The 19,975-nt window shown below is 41.1% G+C and overlaps 2 pseudogenes; both read right to left on the bottom strand.

Moving 5' to 3' along the window:
- Positions 1–2,358: 2,358 nt before the first annotated feature.
- On the bottom strand, positions 2,359–17,094 carry LOC140209728 (UDP-glucuronosyltransferase 2C1 pseudogene; annotated as a pseudogene).
- LOC140209727 (UDP-glucuronosyltransferase 2C1 pseudogene) lies at positions 8,643–17,123 on the bottom strand (annotated as a pseudogene).
- Between the last annotated feature and the right edge of the window lie 2,852 nt (positions 17,124–19,975).

Genomic DNA, 19,975 nt, shown 5'->3' with positions numbered 1-19,975 from the left:
ACACAATATTGACTTGCATCAGCCACACATCAGCCTTCAGGAGCAGTGTTTGTATGTCTGTGTCTGGTCTGACATATTGATGAATGATGTCATTATAAATTGGGTATACAAACAATTCTATAAGCACTTGCTGAAGAAGATTTTGCATGAGGTTTCTTGTTCTTTGGAGAAAATTCATATTATTTGTCAATTGTGAGCCAGGTCTGTGTCTGGTCCCTGATACTGATGACAAATTTCATTATAAATTGGGTATCCATAAAATTCTGCAAACACTAATTGAAGAAGATTCAGGATGAAGTTTCCTGCTCTTTGAATAAAATTCATATTATCTGTCAATTGTGAGCCAGGTTTTGGGACATAGGAAAGTGGTGATGGGGCAGAAAAGAAATTGACTTGCCCATTTATCTGCCATCTAACATTGCACACCTGCAGAATTTTTAAATAATGAGAAAGCATTGGTTCAGTACCAAGAACAGGATGCATAAGTATTAACTCAAAGTTTGCACTTTCAAGTTGTTTTAACAGTGTTTTGTTTTCAAAAATTGCAATACTAAGAGCTTGATTCATTTGATGATGATTACGTAAGTATTTGTGTTATGATTTTGGAACTTAATATGGTCCCAAAGGGTCCCACCATTCTGTGACCTCTTCAATGCCAGTTCCACTTGCTGAAGAGGATTTTGCATGAGGTTTCTTGTTCTTAGGAGAAAATTCAGGCTAAAGTGGTTCAAGCTGACAGGAAGGTGACAGTATTTCAAATAGCTGCACAGTAAAACAGTGGTGTGCAGAGGTGCATCTTGAACGTACACACATCAAATCCTGAAGTGGATAGGCTACAGGAGCAGAAGAGCACAAGCATACACTCAATGACCAATTTACTAGGTACAGGAGGTCAAGGTTACCTGTAAGGTGTGCTACTAACACATAAAGGAACTTAAACTGCAGACAAAAGGTTGTCACCCTCTACATCAAAGTTGCTGGTGAATGCAGCAGGCCAGGCAGCATCTCTAGGAAGAGAGACAGTCGATGTTTCGGGCCGAGACCCTTCATCAGGATTAACTGAAGGAAGAACTAGTAATAGATTTGAAAGTGGGAGGTGGAGGGGGAGATCCAAAATGATAGGAAAAGACAGGAGGGGGAGGAATGGAGGCAAGAGCTGGACAGGTGATTGGCAAAAGGGATATGAGCGGATCATGGGACAGGAGGCCCAGGGAGAAGGAAAAGGACGAGGGGGGGAAACCCAGAGGGTGGGCAATTGGTATAGTCAGAGGGATAGAGGAGAAAGAATGTGTGTATATAAATAAATAACGAATGGGGTACAAGGGGGGAGGTGGGGCATTAACGGAAGTTAGAGAAGTCAATGTTCATGCCATCAGGTTGGAGGCTACCCAGACGGAATATAAGGTGTTGTTCCTCCAACCTGAGTGTGGCTTCATCTTTACAGTGGAGCAGGCCGTGGATAGACATATCAGAATGGGAATGGGTTGTGGAATTAAAATGTGTGGCTACTGGGAGATCCTGCTTTCTCTGGCGGACAGAGCGTAGGTGTTCAGCAAAATGATCTCCCAGTCTGCGTCGGGTCTCGCCAATATATAGAAGGCCACATTAGGAGCACCGGACGCAGTATATCACCACAGCCGACTCACAGGTGAAGTGTCGCCTCACCTGGAAGGACTGTCTGGGGCCCTGAATGGTGGTAAGGGAGCAAATATAACCACAATAAGGGAGTGATAGGTTAAAATATAAGGACAATTTGCATCACCTAGGCCTGTGTTCAATTGAACCTTGACATTACAATGATGTATAGATACAAATGGATATAAGTTGGAGGAGGGGTATACCAGTGTAAGCATTTTGTATGTTACAAATTTAGGATATTTGCAACTCTTTCCACTCAACTTACTTCAGCTACTTAGTCTAGAGCTGGATTCCAAACTGGGGTCTGCAGAACCCCTGTTTAAAGGTATTGGTCCACAGCATAAAGAGGGTTGGGAACCCCTGGTCCAGAGGGATAATTGGTTGATGAACATTGATAGATTGTCGTTGAGCAAACATGTTAAGGTTAATGCACACAATACATTGATCGAATCTGAGTGACTCAACAGGTTTAGGGAACTGTGTGGCTCATTCCTCTTCAGATCACTTGATATTGCTGCCCATTTGTCTGCAGATGATATGTGTAAATACATTTTACCTGCACATTGAAGACTACTTGTTCTGTACTGCAATCAGCATCAAAGATACATTTGACAATGAACTTTGACCTTTTTTGCATAACTTTTAGATCAAAATTTCACTAGGATTCATGAGTGATAAAATTAATTTGACCGACATGAAGAATCACTAAAATCAAACACCTTTCAAAAGAATATTTCTTTATTCTTAGATCAGCTGAATTAGTTTGTTTTCTCTTACACCTCTGGTCGCTTTACTCTTTTGCATCCCCTGTTTTCCCAGCGAAATATGAATCAGCTAGTTACAATTCTTTTATGCATATCAAAGCACGAAGTCTATTATATAATGTGTCTATCGCTGATGATTTATTCTCAAAATAGCCTTTGCTAAATTCATGAATTCTGGAAAGAAGGTTCCATGGATTAACTTCAGGGAAAAAAGATCAATCAATTATAAAGAGCATAAAACACCATATCCCAACACAAGATAATGTAACCTCACTCAGTCTTTTGCTTTCTTCTACATGCCATACGACAAAGTTTCTTCAGTGCTACAACCACCAGCACTGTGAGCATGAGGAACATGGACAACAGAAAAGCCATCACATCCACACAATAGTAAGTGTACCAGGGCAGTCGGTAGGATTCAGAGCGCAAATGCCCTGCTCCTTTGTGTCGGGCAACATACTCAATCCAGAAAACGGCTCGCTCCATTGGCGACTCTGGTTGGTCCCGGTGGAGAGCAGAGAGTTTCTTCATGTTATCCCGGTAAAATGTGCCGTTTATCACCTCATTAAGTGCCTGCAATAGATCTGCTGAATGCATGGTTGCAACATTAAGCATCTTTGCTGCGCCTCGGGACTCCAGTCGGACTACATTGTCAAACTGGTCAAAAATAAGAGGCATGCCAATCACTGGCACCCCGTGGTAGATGGCCTCGTAAATGCTATTGGTACCACCATGAGAAATGAAGACTCGTGTGTTGGGGTGTCCCAGAAGGTCGTTCTGAGGGATCCACTTTGTCAGTAGTGTATTATTACCTATATTGGGAAGGATTTCCCCATCATATTTCCAAATAACCTTCTGGGGTACTTGAGCGAATGCCTCAGCTATTTCCATTGTAATCTGCTTTGGTAAGGAATCAATAAGGGATCCTAATGACATGATAATAAGTCCATGCTTCCCTGAGCTTTGAACAAATTCTTCAAACTCTGCCACTAGTGGTCGGGCTGGTTTACACTGGAAGCCTCCAATGTAGACAATATTTGGCATGGTGGGTCTTGGAAATTCAAATACAAAATCGACTCTCATCAGCAACACATCAGCCCTCAAGAGAAGTGTTTGGATGTCTGTGTCTGGTCCCAGATGTCGATGACAGATTTCATTATAAATTGGGTATATAAATAATTCTGAGATGACTAGCTGAATAAGATGGTGCACAATGTTTTCTGTTCTTTGGGGAAAATTCATTTTATCTGTAAAGTGTGTGTCTGGATATGGGATGTAAGAAAGTGGCAATGGGGCAAAATGAGAATGAGCTTCTCCAATAATATCCCATCGAATATTATACACCATCGGGACATTTAAATAATAGGCAAGCATTGGACCAGCAACTAAAACAGGATCTGTAAGCAATATCTCAAAATTTGCATTCTTAAGTTGGTTTAACAAGCTTTTGTTTTCAAATATTGCCCTGGTTTTATTCTGAAACAGGCTATGTAAATAATACATGAAACCACTTGAAGATAACTGCAACTTAATTTTGCCCCATGTTGTCCAACCATTTTGCAAGCATTCCAATGAACTTTGCACAAACAATTCAATAGGATTAGATCGTTCAATGTATTTTTCTTTTTCAGTCGTTATGATTTCAAAGAGATCTGGTCTTTCTTTTATATACAAACTTGATGAGTAAGAAAGCACTGTGATATTGTGTCCATGTTCTTTTAGTTTTTCTATTAGTATCTCCATATTGACCCAATGACTTCCATCCACGGGCACAACCAATATTTTAGCCCCTTGTGTGACTGGACAAGGCAGCATGATGAAAATGCTAAGAACACATGCAATCTGCAATCTGCCTTTCCATCCAGGACTGTCCATCTTGAAAATAGCTGATCACACCGATCCTGTTGTAGAATTAATTAGAAATGTTGGTAAGCATAATAATAAATAAGCAACAAAAATATTTTACATGTAGTTGTGTGTTTTCTTGTCACCACTTTAACTCTACTCACTGTATGGACACTCCCGGTTGCAGCTGAATTTGAACGACATACAACATACAAATATAATTTGGAAGCAGAACTCATCTGCACAACTAGGTCACCTTTCCGGTTCAAGGGTGACAAGTTACAACAGGGATAGTGAGCAACAGGTTCTTTTCCTGAGCTCAAAGAGCAAGACTTTGCATTGCAAATACCAGAGTAAAGCCTGATTTATACTTGTGCGTACGGGCTACGCCGCAGACTTGATTTATACTTCTGCGATGCCCTACGCCGTAGCGAGCATGCATTGTTGTGTCAGCATCGCTCTGCAATTTACAGCCAAAATGCTAGTTGGCGGTGGGGTTTATATGCCACTGTGCTGAGTTTCTTCCTGAGAGACATGGGCGAGGAAATGCATTTCAAATTTTATCGGATGTCGGCAGGCAGATTTGACGAATTGGTTCATTGTCCCCAACCGTTTCTTTCGCATCAGTGTACAGACATGGCGAAGTAAAACAACTGGAAATGCGCAGGAGGAAATGCGATGCTACCAAGCGGACCAATCACAGTTATTCCAGTCTGCATCACCACAACGCGTGAGTTATTTTTTGGGGAGGTGCACATCACCCTGCGGCGTCGGCTACGCGGTACATCTGGCATACAATTGCGCGTGAAGTACAAATCAGGTTTTACGAGGAGTGGTGGAATGGAAAATTCTGACTTTTCATGCCCCATAGCAACAAATCCTGATCAGGAATTTTGTGAGTTGGGCAGTGAGTTGAGGTCTTTTTGTCAGGAGTTGGGAGGGCAGTACAGAAAATGTTTTGTTCAGAAGAATGACTTCAAGGAGGAGGGGTGGGGGTGGGGTGGTAAAGATGTCTGTGCTGGGATCCAGTTGGAAGTAGCCGAGGTTTCGGAAAATTTTGAATTTTCTGCTGGTCGCGGAGGTTTGTAGAGTGGTAGGTGAGGACAAGAGGAACTCTATCCTGGTAAGGTAGCGGGAGGATGGGGTAGAAGCAGACATAAGTGGAATGGAAAAGATGCTTTTCAGGGCAGCGTTGATGATGGAAGAAAGGAAGCGCCTTTCTTTGAAAAGGAGGACATCTTCGTTCCAGAATGAAGCTTCATCCTGAGAGTAGATGCGGCGGAGACGGAGGAATTGAGCGAAGGGGAGGGCGTTTTGAGAAGGAGCGGACTGGGACAAGGTATAGTCCAGGCAGCTGTGAGAGTCCGTTGGTTTATAATAGACATCGGTGGATAAGCTATCTCCAGAGATAGAAACAGCCAGATCGAGAAAGGGACGCGTCGGAAATGGAACAGGTGAATTTGAGGGCGGGATGGAAGTTGGAGGCAAAGTGGGTAAAATCGATGAGTTTAGCACGGCTGCAGGAAGCAGCACCAATGCTGTCGTCGATATTGCGTAGGAAAAGTACGGGACGGTCAGCAGTGTAGACTTGGAACATAGACTACCCCACGTACCCGACAAACTGGCAGGCTTAGCTGGGACCCATGCGAGCGGCGGAAGTTCCGGAGCATTATTTGCTGGACGGGGAGGCGCCCCCCTCCCACCCCCCACCACCACCACCCTTCACTTTCTGCTCTCCCCAGGGATCGCTTCCCACGCGACACTCTTGTCCATTCCCTTCATGAGGCATACATTGTGGACTCTTGCTGAGCGGGAACTGGAAATCAGAACTTCGTTCCGTAACATATTCCCTGGGGTGGTAATTTTAACATGTTTCTGACTATTGCAGTGAAAACTTACTCAGCTTCAAGCTGCTTTTAAAATGCATCCAAAAATTACCTGGATTGGAGACGTAATTATAATTGTACACTTACCGGTAAAGAACTCCTTGCCAGTAATAGAAACTTTTTGTCTGATGCTGTTGTGATTCAGCAAAGCAAAGCGAGCTGAAATATTCTGCTGTAAGGGAAAAAGTCCAGGAGATTGGGTAATACTTAGTGTCATGTGTTCGATTTCAATTCAGTCCTGCCGAATGTTTCAACCAGTATGAACAACTTTGTTAGGCTTGTATCCGCTGAGTCAAACCAAAGTCCAAGTCCAGTTTATTGTCAAATGCGCAAGTACATGCTTGCACAGGCGGAATGAAAAACTTAGTTTCAAACAGCATTACAGGCATATACAGCAGCGTTCACAAACATAAATTAAACCTAAATTTAAACTCAACTCTGTAGTTCCACATTTCCAGGAATATAAGCATATGAACAAACTTTTAAAGTAACTTTCTTGCGACTTTATTGATATTGGTTTAATGAAAATCAACGTTTCCCAGGAATTTTGGGTCATGAAGCTTCTAATATCCCACAGTTACCTGAATTTTAGTTGTATCGCTACTGTGGAGGGATTTGAATTCTGACCACTTTTATTTAGACTAACACACACTAAATGCTGGAGGAACTCAGCAGTCCATTATAGCAGAGGTATCCAGCCTGGGGCCCATGAATCCCTTGCTTAATAGTATTGGTCCATCGCATAAAAAGTGTTGGGAACACCTGATGTATGGAGATGAATAAACATCGACATTTTGTGCCCAGATGAGTTATTAGGATACCCACTTGAGGAAGGAGAGGTGTGCGTGTGATTCCTTGACTATGACATCAGTGTAGTTGGACCAGTGGCGATGTTTACTCCTTGGAACTTGAAGCTCTCAACCCTCTCAACCTCAAAACCACCAATATAGTCAACAGCTGGAGCATAGTTCTCCTTCCTGATGTCAATCACCAGCTCTTTTATTTTTCTGACATTGAAGGAAAGTTTATTTCCTGACACCATGCTACTCTGCTTTCTATTTTTTTTTACAGAGGTGATTTAACTTTATACGAGGTGATAGTATTCAAGCTCTGCCATAAAGGGCAAGCCTATTGTGTTGATTCAAGTTTGTTCAGGGATTCTCACTTCACCTATGAAAAGGCTTTACGGAAGTCGTATCTTCACCTCTTGTAACTTTCTCAATAACCAGACTTGAATTCTTCCAGTCTAGTTCTCATAGTTCATCCAGGAGTTCTGTTTGCAGAGAACTCGAATGACTGAATGATTATGTGGAGACATTCTTGTCTACAGATGTTTTATTAAAATCTGTTCCAACCACGACTCAGAAAACAGACTCAAGGCAAACTCGTAGCCACTCCTCAGCCTCCTGTGACATCCAGCTCATTGTCCTGAATGCTGAAGCTTTGCTCTTTAGCCTCTGCCTATGTGCAGCTATGAAAAGCACAGCCGAGTGATCAGATTTACCAAAATGTGGCCTGGGCATTCCATGTCTTAGTAAAACAGTGGCCTAGTATGTTGGGTCCTCTAGTGCTACAGGTTTTACTGCTGCTTGTGAGAAGGGAGAAAAGAGAAGGCTTCGGATGAATGTTTCTATCATTAACTCTGATCTTGTTTCTTGTTTTGTGGATGTCTGTGAAGTGTGAGAATTTCAGGTTGTATTCTGTATATGTTCTCTGATATTAAAATGAACTTTTGAACATTTCTTGGAGGGAAATTGCATGCTGCAGATTGCAGTGAGAGTAATTTGAAAGCGATATATTTAACAGTATATTTAGAACTATTGTCTGCAGCCCACAGAATGTTGCTGATAATCACTGGTGTCATCTTACAAACAACGAAACAGACTGCAAATCATGCAACATGGGCCACTGAAGCTCCTTCTGAGTGACGTTCAGCCTGATATTGAGAGGCTGATATCAATGCACAAAGCCCTCACAGAAAGGAGAAAAATCAATGAATGGCAGTCTACTAGTGTGCACTCTAACATTATTAATGAAAATTGCTTTTAATGCAATTAAATAAAGAAAATATTTTATTTCTCACGTTACAAAATTGAATAACTTTCTTGATTATTTGTTACTGCTTTGAATTTGCCGTTCCCATTTTTTTTTCATTTCTGCATTCTAAATCAAAATTTTTTATATTTTTATGTCGTTGAGCAAACATGTTAAGGTCAATGCATACAATACATTGATGGAATCTGAGTGACTCAACAGGTTTAGGGAACTGTGTGGCTCATTCCTCTTCAGATCACTTGATATTGCTGTCTGTTTCTCTGCAGATGATATGTGTAAATACATTTAACCTGCACATTGTAAGCTACTTATTCTGTACTGCGATCAGCATCAAAGATATATTTGACAATGAACTTTGACCTTTTTTGCATAATTTTTAGACCAAAATTTCACTAGGATTCATGAGTGATAAAATTAATTTGACCGACATGAAGAATCATTAAAATCAAACACCTTTCAAAAGAATATTTCTTTATTCTTAGATCAGCTGAATTAGTTTGTTTTCTCTTACACCTCTGGTCACTTTTTTACATCCCCTGTTTTCCCGGTGAAATGTGGATCAGGTAGTTACAAATCTTTTATGCATATCAAAGCACAAAGTCTATTATATAATGTGTCTATTGCTGATGATTTTACTCAAAATAGCCTTTGCTAAATTCATGAAATCTGGAAAGAAGGTTCCATGGATTAACTTCAGGGAAAAAAGATCAATCAGTTATAAAGAGCATAAAACACCATTTCCCAACACGACATAATGTAACCTCACTCAGTCTTTTGCTTTCTTCTACATGTAATACAACAAAGATTCTTCAGTGCTACAACCACCAGCACTGCGAGCATGAGGAACATGGACAACAGAAAAACCATCACATCCACACAATAGTAATTGTACCAAGGCAGCCGGTAGGATTCAGATTGCAAATGCCCTGCTCCTTTGTGTCGGGTAACATACTCAATCCAGAAAACGGCTCTCTCCATTGGAGACTCTGGTTGGTCCCGGTGGAGAGCAGAGAGTTTCTTCATGTTATCCCGGTAAAATGTGCCGTTTATCACCTCATTAAGTGCCTGCAATAGATCTGTTGAATGCATGGTTGCAACATTAAGCACCTTTGCTGCACCTCGGGATTCCAGTCGAACTGCATTGTAAAACTGGTCAAAAATAAGAGGTATGCCAATCACTGGCACCCCGTGGTAGATGGCCTCGTAAATGCCATTGGTACCACAATGAGAAATGAAGACTCATGTGTTGGGGTGTCCCAGGAGGTCGTTCTGAGGGATCCATTTTGTCAGTAGTGTATTATTACCTATATTGGGAGGGATTTCCCCATCATATCTCCAAATAAACTTCTGGGGTACTTGAGCGAATGCCTCAGCTATTTCCATTGTAATCTGCTTTGGTAAGGAATGAATAATGGACCCTAATGACATGACAATAAGTCCATGCTTCCCTGAGCTTTGAACAAATTCTTCAAACTCTGCCACTAGTGGTCGGGCTGGTTTACACTGGAAGCCTCCAATGTAGACAATATTTGGCATGGTGGGTCTTGGGAATTCAAACACAAAATCGACTGTCATCAGCACCACATCAGCCCTCAAGAGAAGTGTTTGGATGTCTGTGTCTGGTCCCAGATGTTGATGACAGATTTCATTATAAATTGGGCATATAAATAATTTTGCGGTGACTAGCTGAATAAGGTATTGCACAATGTTTTCTGTTCTCTGGAGAAAATTCATTTTATCTGTAAAGTCTGTGTCTGGATATGGGATGTTGGAAAGTGGCAATGGGGCAAAATAAGAATGAGCTTCTCCAAAACAATGCCATCTAACATTAAACACCATCGGGATTTTTAAATAATAAGCAAGCATTGGACCAGCAACTAAAACAGGATCTGTAAGCAATATCTCAAAATTTGCATTCTTAAGCTGGTTTAACAAACTTTTGTTTTCAAATATTGCCCTAGTTTCCTTCTGAAACAAGCTATGTAAATAATACATGAAAACACTTGAAGATAACTGCAACTTAATTTTGCCCCATGTTGTCCAACCATTTTGCAAGCATTCCAATGAATTTTGCATAAGCAATTTAATCTGCTTGATAACATTAGATCGTTCAATGTATATTTCTTTTTCAGTCGTTATGATTTCAAAGAGATCTGGTCTTTCTTTTAGATGCAAAATTGATGAGTAAGAAAGCACTGTGATATTGTGTCCATGTGCTTTTAGTTTTTCTATTAGTATCTCCATATTGATCCAATGACTTCCGTTCACGGGCACAACCAATATTTTAGCCCCTTGTGTTACTGGACAAGGCAGCATGATGAAAATGCTAGGAATACATGCAATCTGCATTCTGCCTTTCCATCCAGGACTGTCCATCTTGAAATTAGCTGATCACACCGATCCTGTTGTAGAATTGATTAGAAATGTTTGTAAGCATAATAATAAATAAACAACAAAAATATTTTACATATAGTTGTTTGTTTTCTTGTTGCCACTTTAACTCTACTCACTATATGGAAACTCCCGGTTGTAGCTGAATTTGAACGACATACAACATACAAATATAATTTGGAAGCAGAACTCATCTGCAGAACTAGGTCACCTTTCTGGTTCAAGGGTGACAAGTTACAACAGGGATAGTGAGCAACAGGTTCTTTTCCTGAGCTCAAAGAGCAAGACTTTGCATTGCAAATACCAGAGTAAAGCCTGATTTATACTTGTGCGTTCGGGCTACGCCGCAGACCTGATTTATACTTCTGCGATGCCCTAGCCGTTGTGAGCATGCATTGTTGTGTCTGCATCGCTCTGCAATTCACCGCCAAAATGCTAGTTGGCAGTGGTGTTTCTATGCCACTGTGCTGAGATTCTTCGTGAGAGACATGGGCGAGGAAATGAATTTCAAATTTTTTCGGATGTCGGCAGGTAGAGCTGAGTATTTGGTTCACCGTCTCCAACCATTTCTTTCGCATCACTGTACAGACACGGCAGAGAAAAGCAACCGGAAATGCGATGCTACCAAGCGGACCAATCACAGTTATTCCAGTCTGCATCACCGCAACACGTGAGTTATTTTTTGGGGAGGTGCACATCACCCTGCGGCGTAGGCTACGCGGTACATCTGGCATACAATTGCGCGTGAAGTACAAATCAGGTTTTACGAGGAGTGGTGGAATGGAAAGTTCTGACTTTTTATGCCCCATAGCAACAAATCCTGATCAGGAATGTATATCTTCCACCACAAAGACCTGAGATTCCCACTGTTACATTTTCTGGTTTGGGATATCTTGTACTGTTTGTTCATTTCATCCTCTCAAAGTGAGAATGGGGGAAAATCTGAGTTATACAGCCTGTAACATTAAAACATAGGTAGCTATCCTAGGACAGGCCATATTTTGAAGTTTGTGCTGAATTTATGGTGATATCGTTAAACCACAAAGATAAGGAAGCTGTAAATTTGAGCTTCATCGATATACACTCAGAGGTCACTTTGTTAGGAACACCTATACACCTGCTCTTTAATACAAATATCGAATCCAGCTTAAGACAGTGCGGCTGAGGGTGAACAACGACTTCATTGTGGTTTTCAAAGTAAGAAATAAAACTAAATATTTTCTTAATAACGTATTTCCTATAAATATTCATGGTACACGGTCACTGTAAACAATGAGAAAGCAAGGCTGAGTTGAGGGTCGAAGTGTGCATACAGGAGCAAGGACAAGGCACGTTCAGACAGAGTCAGAGTCGAAGCAAGCGGAGTGGAGGAGACTCAGAGCCCTTGCACCGAAACCGGTAGTGAGAGATTTGCTCGATCTAAGCATCGGACTAATTTGGAAATATTAGGCATGGGCTGAAGTATGGCGGGTAGAGGGAGGAGGAAGCAGTGAGGGGGGGGGCGGTGTCTAGGCTCAGAGTGTATCGATGCAGCTGGTCCCAGACTTTGAGAGAGGAATGAACCGATCTTCGGAGGATTTAAACGCCAGGCCAGTTGATTAATAAGGCAGGGTGTCAGGACTGGAGTCAAGGATGGGCCAGTTCTGCTTGCCGCTCTGCACCGTTGACTCCACTCTTCTCTGAACCCACAGTAGTTTGTATGTCTTACACTGTATTGCTGCCAAAAACAACACATTTCACAACATATGTTAGTGATAATAAACCTGATTCAGATTCTGGAATTGCATTAAAATGATATTGATACAATTGTCCCATTAAGCCTACATAAAGTCTGGCCATTGTGATAATTAACACTGTTCCCTCCATCCCAATCTTCAGACTATCTATCCGAAGACCTCATTGATGTCCTGGGTCTACAACAAATAGGTAATCTGCGGACAACTGTCACGTGACTGATCATACTGCAGGCTGAACCTGCTTGGCTGATGTTATACAATGCGAGTTCATAATATCAATCTTTTCTGTGAAATAGACTGGACAGTGACAAAACACAATGTGCGCTCGCAGGACTGGACCCAAGTGTGGAGGAACTGCGGACTCTCTCTTTCACAGTGTTTACGGTCACTGGCTCAACCGAGGACCAGCGGACAGCAGGCTCGTCACTCGACTCCGGAGCGGAGGAAAGTCAGATGCCCATAAAGAGACAGAAACAAGAAGGTAGGCATGGGAACATCAACAGAGCCTCAGAAGGACAACTGAGCAACACCATGTTCTCCATAACATAGTAGAATTCTGCTAATGAGATAACTAGAGACCCTTCTAAATAATTATAGAATGTAGGAAACATATGCCATTCACATTTAGCTTGACAAGATTAAAAAAAAGAACGAGGGCTTAATGGCTCTAGTTGAGATAACAGTTAGTAAATACAGGTGCTTGAAAAACTAGAAGATCAGCATTCTGCAGCAAACTGTAGAGGTCTGCTGGGCACATGACCATAATTACTTCCATGGACATTTTCTGTCCTGTTTGTCACTGAGTGGTGGTTAGATTGGTAAAGATCCTGATGCACAAGGACCATAGTTAATATGTTTCTTCAATTTGAAGCCCAGGGAGCTGATATGAACCTTCTCGATGATATCTCTAAAGATCATTGTCCTTAAGACATCTTCTTTATGACATGTTTCCAAGGGCACATCTAACATAATGGAGTTGATGAATCCCCATTCTCATCATAAGAAATAGTTACGAATGTAAGAGCTATTGCTTCAAATGCTTGTTCAATTTCAATCTGTTTCATTGAACATTCACGTTAAAAAGCATAGAACATACAACACCACAGCACAGTACAGACCTTTGTCCCATGATGTTGTGATGATCTTCTAACCAACTCTAAGATTAAATTGCTAACCATTCCTTCCTATCCAGGAATTTCTTAAGTCCCCTTAATGTATCTCGCGCTGAGCTCAGCTGAAGGAAAAGCTTTTTAAAATCTCCCATTCTCACTTCAAGTCTAGACTCCATGGCTTCTGCTTCTTCTTGTTGAAGCTTCTTTTGAGCCGAAGCCTGCACTCCCCACTCTGATTCTGCCAGCTCCCAAAATGGCTGCTCCACTTATACAGACCTTTCATTTATTAACCCTTGCCAAATGCATAGTTACTCAAGCAATTCACAACCTTGCTAACTTGGTTCAAGCTTTTCAAATCTCCCACTTCTTGCGACAAGCGAAGGTTCTTGCTACCCAAAACTAAGCAGAAGGTACTGTCAAGCTATACCTTTTCAAATCTTCTGCTTCTTGTGACAAACAATGGCTCCTCCCATTCTAAACAGAACAAAAATTATTATTAATAATAAAAATGAAGCCTTATTATTCCTCTTTTTAACTATACATTTACTTATATTTAGTAACTTGTACTAAACTTCAGGGGTTGATGATCATGCTGCCTTACTTTTCTTTCCAGGTTCATGGCTATCGGAAGAAGAAGAATTGCAGAGTTGTATACTTTGATAATAAAGGACTCTTTGAACTTTTGAACCTTTAGATGTATGTGTTGCTGGAAAACAATAAATTTCATGACATATGTCAGAGACAATAACCTGACACAGTGGATAGCAATCTTATAATAAGTGATGCTGCTTTTCTATGATATTATATTAATTGTTAGAGTATGTTTTACCTATTGATATTGAAAGTCTGCTATTGTTTTCTATCCATTTTTCCCTTTGAGAATGGGTGATGACTTGCCTCCATGAACCACTACACTCCTTTTGGAGAAGGCAGTCCCACAATTTTGTTGAAAGGGTAGCTTTAGGATTTAGAATCAACAATGATGAAGTAATGAGAATATATTGCCAAGTATGGTCAATATTCGATTTAAAGGAGAAATTATGGCTAGTGGTGATCCATGCGCCCAAGCTCTTTCTCCTCGGTGGTACAGGTCAAGAGTTTAGGAGGTGGTGTTCGAACAGCCTAAGCAAGTACACACAAGTGCATTACATAATTGGCTGAAAAGAGCAAATGAAATGGACTACCTAGTTCTTGAAAAAATTGAGATTCTTAGGAGCTGTTGGAAACATATTTATCTAAGCTAGGAAGAAGTATTCCATCATGCTTTGGACCTGATCCTGTTCAGTCTTTCAGGTATCAGAAAGTAAAATGCATGCAGAAGGTACACAGTTTCTTGCATGCTCTTGTACACACATCATTTATGCATGGGTTCAATTGAATGTCTTTTCATTGGATAATGCCACTGATGATGCATATCAACACTTAGATTCTTGTTTCACATTGTCAGTGCACAGTTCCTTACTAGCACAAATATTAACAGCAAAAGGGATACTGTAACTATTCTGATTTTTTTTGATACAAGTTTAACAAAATTTAAAATCTACAGATTTTCTTGGTTTCACAGAAAATTATGTTTTCTTTTTTGTATTTTCCCTGTAAGTTCTGATGTTTTAAATCTACAGTTTAAAACTTTTTAATGGAAATATCATAAATAAATATGTTTGAGAAACATTATAGAGGGGGTTTCCTTCAGGAACAATTGCAATTGTTGTAGATTACCTTTAATATTGCCCAATATGAATTGACTCAATTAATTTTCTTCTGTAAATATAAAGCCTTGTCATAGCTTCTGAAATTTGCTCCACCGAGCCACCCATGAGCTCCTAGTCCTCAAATACATCAAAGTAACAGAGTAAAATTGAAAAAGAAATGTCAACATTGCAGATGACAATGAAAAATAAACCATTGTTTGAAGAAAACCTCATAGGAGAACGGAAGTGGATGAAAGGCTGCAGCGCACACTTACACATGCGTGCGTGAAACAGTGCATAGATGTATGCACACATACAGTATATGGAGACGTGGAAAGAAGTTTGCGTCATTGGATTATAATGCCACAAATTGGAATAATTATACAGAAACCAACAGAGTAGATGGTAAATTTAAGTTACCAATCTGGAGTGAATTAAAAAAAGTCTGGAATGGAACTAAGACCATGAAGCCTTCTAATTGTTATTCCAATGTCTCTTGCCTCCATTCTAATAGACATGGATCAGAAACATAGCAACATGGATCAGAGTCAACCCATTATAATAAGAAATCAGCTCTGCAATTCATAAATCAGCAATGTGATGATGATCCTAGCATAAGTTAATCAAACAGGAATGTATTCTTCATACGTATCTCCATCTTTAATGATGCCACTGGATCAGGGGAAAGAAAAAAACCGAAGCATTTGTAACAGTTGGGAATGCTAAGAGAAATTTCAGTTTTAATTCCCTCTTGAAGCTCCTGCCATCACAGCTACCAGTCCCAGCCTGATATTATGCTGGATTTTGACCTGAAACACTGACAGTTCCTTTCCCCCAGCAAAGACCTGCTGTGTTCATTCAGCAGATTATTTATTCCAGTTATCCTCAGCCATTGAAAAAGAAATGTCAACATAACAGATCACAATGAAAAATAAACCATTGTTTGAAATAAATATGATCTGAGAACTAAAGTTGATGAAAAGTAGGAGTACACACTTACTAAACCTACTTACACATGTATGTATGTATACACACAGTAGCACATATATGTATATATACATTCATATATAGAGAGTGGTGTATGCATACAGTTCATACATATATGGAGTGAGAGATTCACTGCTCTTCAATTATATCAAGTAATGAATGGCAACGCTTGAAACAGTAGAGGCTACGTGATCAGACAACACTCCAGTTATTGGTAAGGTTCATACTGTGTAAGTGCCAGGCAATGAGCATTTCAAACAAGAGCCCAACTAAATTCTCTTTGACTTTCATTGGCAGTATCACTGCAAAATCCTTCAACATCTGCATTCTGGATTACTGGATTTGTTCCCTGACTCGTGAGAAATACTTCTATACATGTGAATAGTGGAAACAAAAATTATTCAGAATTTATTCAAGCATATTTATTTACGATCCAGCAGCGTCTATCAGAGGAAGTACAGTCAAGGTATCGGGCCGAGACCCTTCGTCAGGACTAACTGAAAGAAGAGATAGTAAGAGATTTGAAAGTGGGAGGGAGAGGGGGAGACCCGAAATGATAGGAGAAGACAGGAAGGGGAGGGATGAAGCCAAGAGCTGGAAAGTTGATTGGCAAAAGGGATACAGAGTTGGAGAAGGGGAAGGATCATGGGACGGGAGGCCAAGGGAGAAAGAAAGGGGAAGGGGAGCCCAGAGGAAGATGGAGAGCAGGCAAGGAGTGATTGTGAGAGGGACAGAGAGAGAAGAGAAATAAATAGCATCTTCCTATAGATGCTGCCTGGCCTGCTGTGTTCCAGCAGCATTTTGTGTGTGTTCCTTTCATTTCCAGCATCTGCAGATTTACTCGCATTTGCATATTTATGATCCATGCCTTCTGATGTAAGCACAAAAAATTCTATCTATCCAATCTCTGAGGCCTCTGAATAATTTTAAAGCCTCACCATATCATACCTCAGCCTTCTCTTTTCTTGGCTTAATTGGCTCAAGTTATATTTGATGGTGCAGTTGTTTCAACGTTCCTCAGTTCTTCACCTTTTTTTTTATGTCTGTTAATACCAAATGTAATCCCCTGGTTAAGATTTTTACTGTTATGTTGTACCTATATTATTTTAGCAATTTTGTAAGAGCAGTCTGTTCTGCTTTCAGCCTGTTTGGGTTTCAGCTAAAATAAGGGACTTTGTTGTTCAATTTAGAAATGTTGCATCAGCCGAATAAGATGATTGAATTGGGACAAGGTTCTAGAGAATGCTGGGCAGAGAGGTTTTAGTGCTAGACACTGTTGTGAGTTGAGGTCTATTTGTCAGCAGTTGGGAGGACAGTACAGAAAATGGTTTCTTCAGAAGAATGACTTCAAGGAGGAGGGGGTAGGGGTGGGGTGGTAAAGATGTCTGTGCTGGGATCCAGTTGGAAGTAGCCGAGGTTTCGGAAAATTTTGAATTTTGTGCTGGTCGCGGAGGTTTGTAGAGTGGTAGGTAAGGACAAGAGGAACTCTATCCTGGTAAGGTAGCGGGAGGATGGGGTAAAAGTAGACATAAGTGGAATGGAAAAGATGCTTTTGAGGGCAGCGTTGATGATGGAAGAAAGGAAGCGCCTTTCTTTGAAAAGGAGGACATCTTCGTTCCAGAATGAAGCTTCATCCTGAGAGTAGATGCGGCGGAGACGGAGGAATTGAGAGAAGGGGAGGGCGTTTTGAGAAGGAGCGGACTGGGACAAGGTATAGTCCAGGCAGCTGTGAGAGTCCGTTGGTTTATAATAGACATCGGTGGATAAGCTATCTCCAGAGATAGAACCAGCGAGATCGAGAAAGGGACGTGTCGGAAATGGAACAGGTGAATTTGAGGGCGGGATGGAAGTTGGAGGCAAAGTGGGTAAAATCGATGAGTTTAGCATGGCTGCAGGAAGCAGCACCAATGCTGTCGTCGATATTGCGTAAGAAAAGTACGGGACGGGCTTGGAACATAGAGTACTCCACGTACCCGACAAACCGGCAGGCTATGCTGGGACCCATGCGAGCGGCGGAAGTTCCGGAGCATTATTTGCTGGACGCGGAGGCGCCCCCCCCCGCCCCCACCACCACCCCTCACTTTCTGCTCTCCCCAGGGATCGCTTCCTACGCGACACTCTTGTCCATTCCCTTCATGAGGCATACATTGTGGACTCTTGCTGAGCGGGCACTGGAAATCGGAACTTCGTTCCCTAACATATTCCCTGGGGTGGTAACTTTAACATGTTTCTGACTATTGCAGTGAAAACTTACTCAGCTTCAAGCTGCTTTTAAAATGCATCCAAACATTACCTGGATTGGAGACGTAATTATAATTCTACACTTACCCGTAAAGAACTCCTTGCCAGTAATAGAAAGTTTTTGTCTGATGCTGTTGTGATTCAGCAAAGCAAAGCGAGCTGAAATATTCTGCTGTAAGGGAAAAAGTCCAGGAGATTAGATAATACTCAGTGTCATGTGTTCGCTTTCAATTCAGTCCTGCCGAATGTTTCAACCAGTATGAACAACTTTGTTAGGCTTGTATCCGCTGAGTCAAAACAAAGTCCAAGTCCAGTTTATTGTCAAATGCGCCAGTACATGCTTGCACAGGCGCAACGAAAAACTTACTTTCAAACAGCATTACAGGCATATACAGCAGCGTTCACAAACATAAATTAAACCTAAATTTAAACTCAACTCTGTAATTCCACATTTCCATGAACATAAGCATATAAACAAACTTTTAAAGTAACTTTCTTGCGACTTTATTGATATTGGTTTAATGAAAATCAACGTTTCCCAGGAATTTTGGGTCAGGAAGCTTCTAATATCCCATAGTTACCTAAATTTTAGTTGTATCGCTACTGTGGAGGGATTTGAATTCTGACCACTTTTATTTAGACTAACACACACTAAATGCTGGAGGAACTCAGCAGTCCATTATAGCAGAGGTATCCAGCCTGGGGCCCATGAATCCCTTGCTTAATGGTATTGGTCCATCGCATAAAAAGTGTTGGGAACACCTGATCTATGGAGAAGAATAAACATCGACATTTTGTGCCCAGATGAGTTATTAGGATACCCACTTGAGGAAGGAGAGGTGTGCGTGTGATTCCGTGACTATGACATTAGTGTAGTTGGACCAGTGGCGATGTTTACTCCTTGGAATTTGAAGCTCTCAACCCTCTCAATCTCAAAACCACCAATGTAGTCAAGAGCTGGGGCATAGTTCTCCTTCCTGATGTCAATCACCAGCTCTTTTATTTTTCTGACATTGAAGGAAAGATTATTTCCTGACACCATGCTACTCTGCTTTCTATTTTTTTTACAGAGGTGATTTAACTTTATACGAGGTGATAGTATTCAAGCTCTGCCATAAAGGGCAAGCCTATTGTGTTGATTCAAGTTTGTTCAGGGATTCTCACTTCACCCATGAAAAGACTTTACGGAGGTCGTATCTTCACCTCTTGTAACTTTCTCAATAACCAGACTTGAATTCTTCCAGTCTAGTTCTCATAGTTCATCCAGGAGTTCTGTTCGCAGAGAACTCGAATGACTGAATGATTATGTGGGGACATTCTTGTCCACAGATGTTTTAATAAAATCTGTTCCAACCACGACTCAGAAAACAGACTCAAAGCAAACTCGTAGCCACTCCTCAGCCTCCTGTGACCTCCAGTTCATTGTCCTGAATGCTGAAGCTTTGCTCTTCAGCCTCTGCCTATGTGCAGCTATGAAAAGCACAGCCGAGTGATCAGATTTACCAAAATGTGGCCTGGGAATTCCATGTCTTATTAAAACAGTGGCCGAGTATGTTGGGACCTCTGGTGCTACAGGTTTTACTGCTGCTTGTGAGAAGGGAGAAAAGAGAAGGCTTCGGATGAATGCTT

Source organism: Mobula birostris, chromosome 14 (genome assembly GCF_030028105.1).
Source record: "Mobula birostris isolate sMobBir1 chromosome 14, sMobBir1.hap1, whole genome shotgun sequence".
Classification (NCBI taxonomy): Eukaryota; Metazoa; Chordata; class Chondrichthyes; order Myliobatiformes; family Myliobatidae; genus Mobula; species Mobula birostris.
The sequence above is the reverse complement of the archived record's forward strand: the minus strand, read 5'-3'. Positions and strand labels throughout refer to the sequence as shown.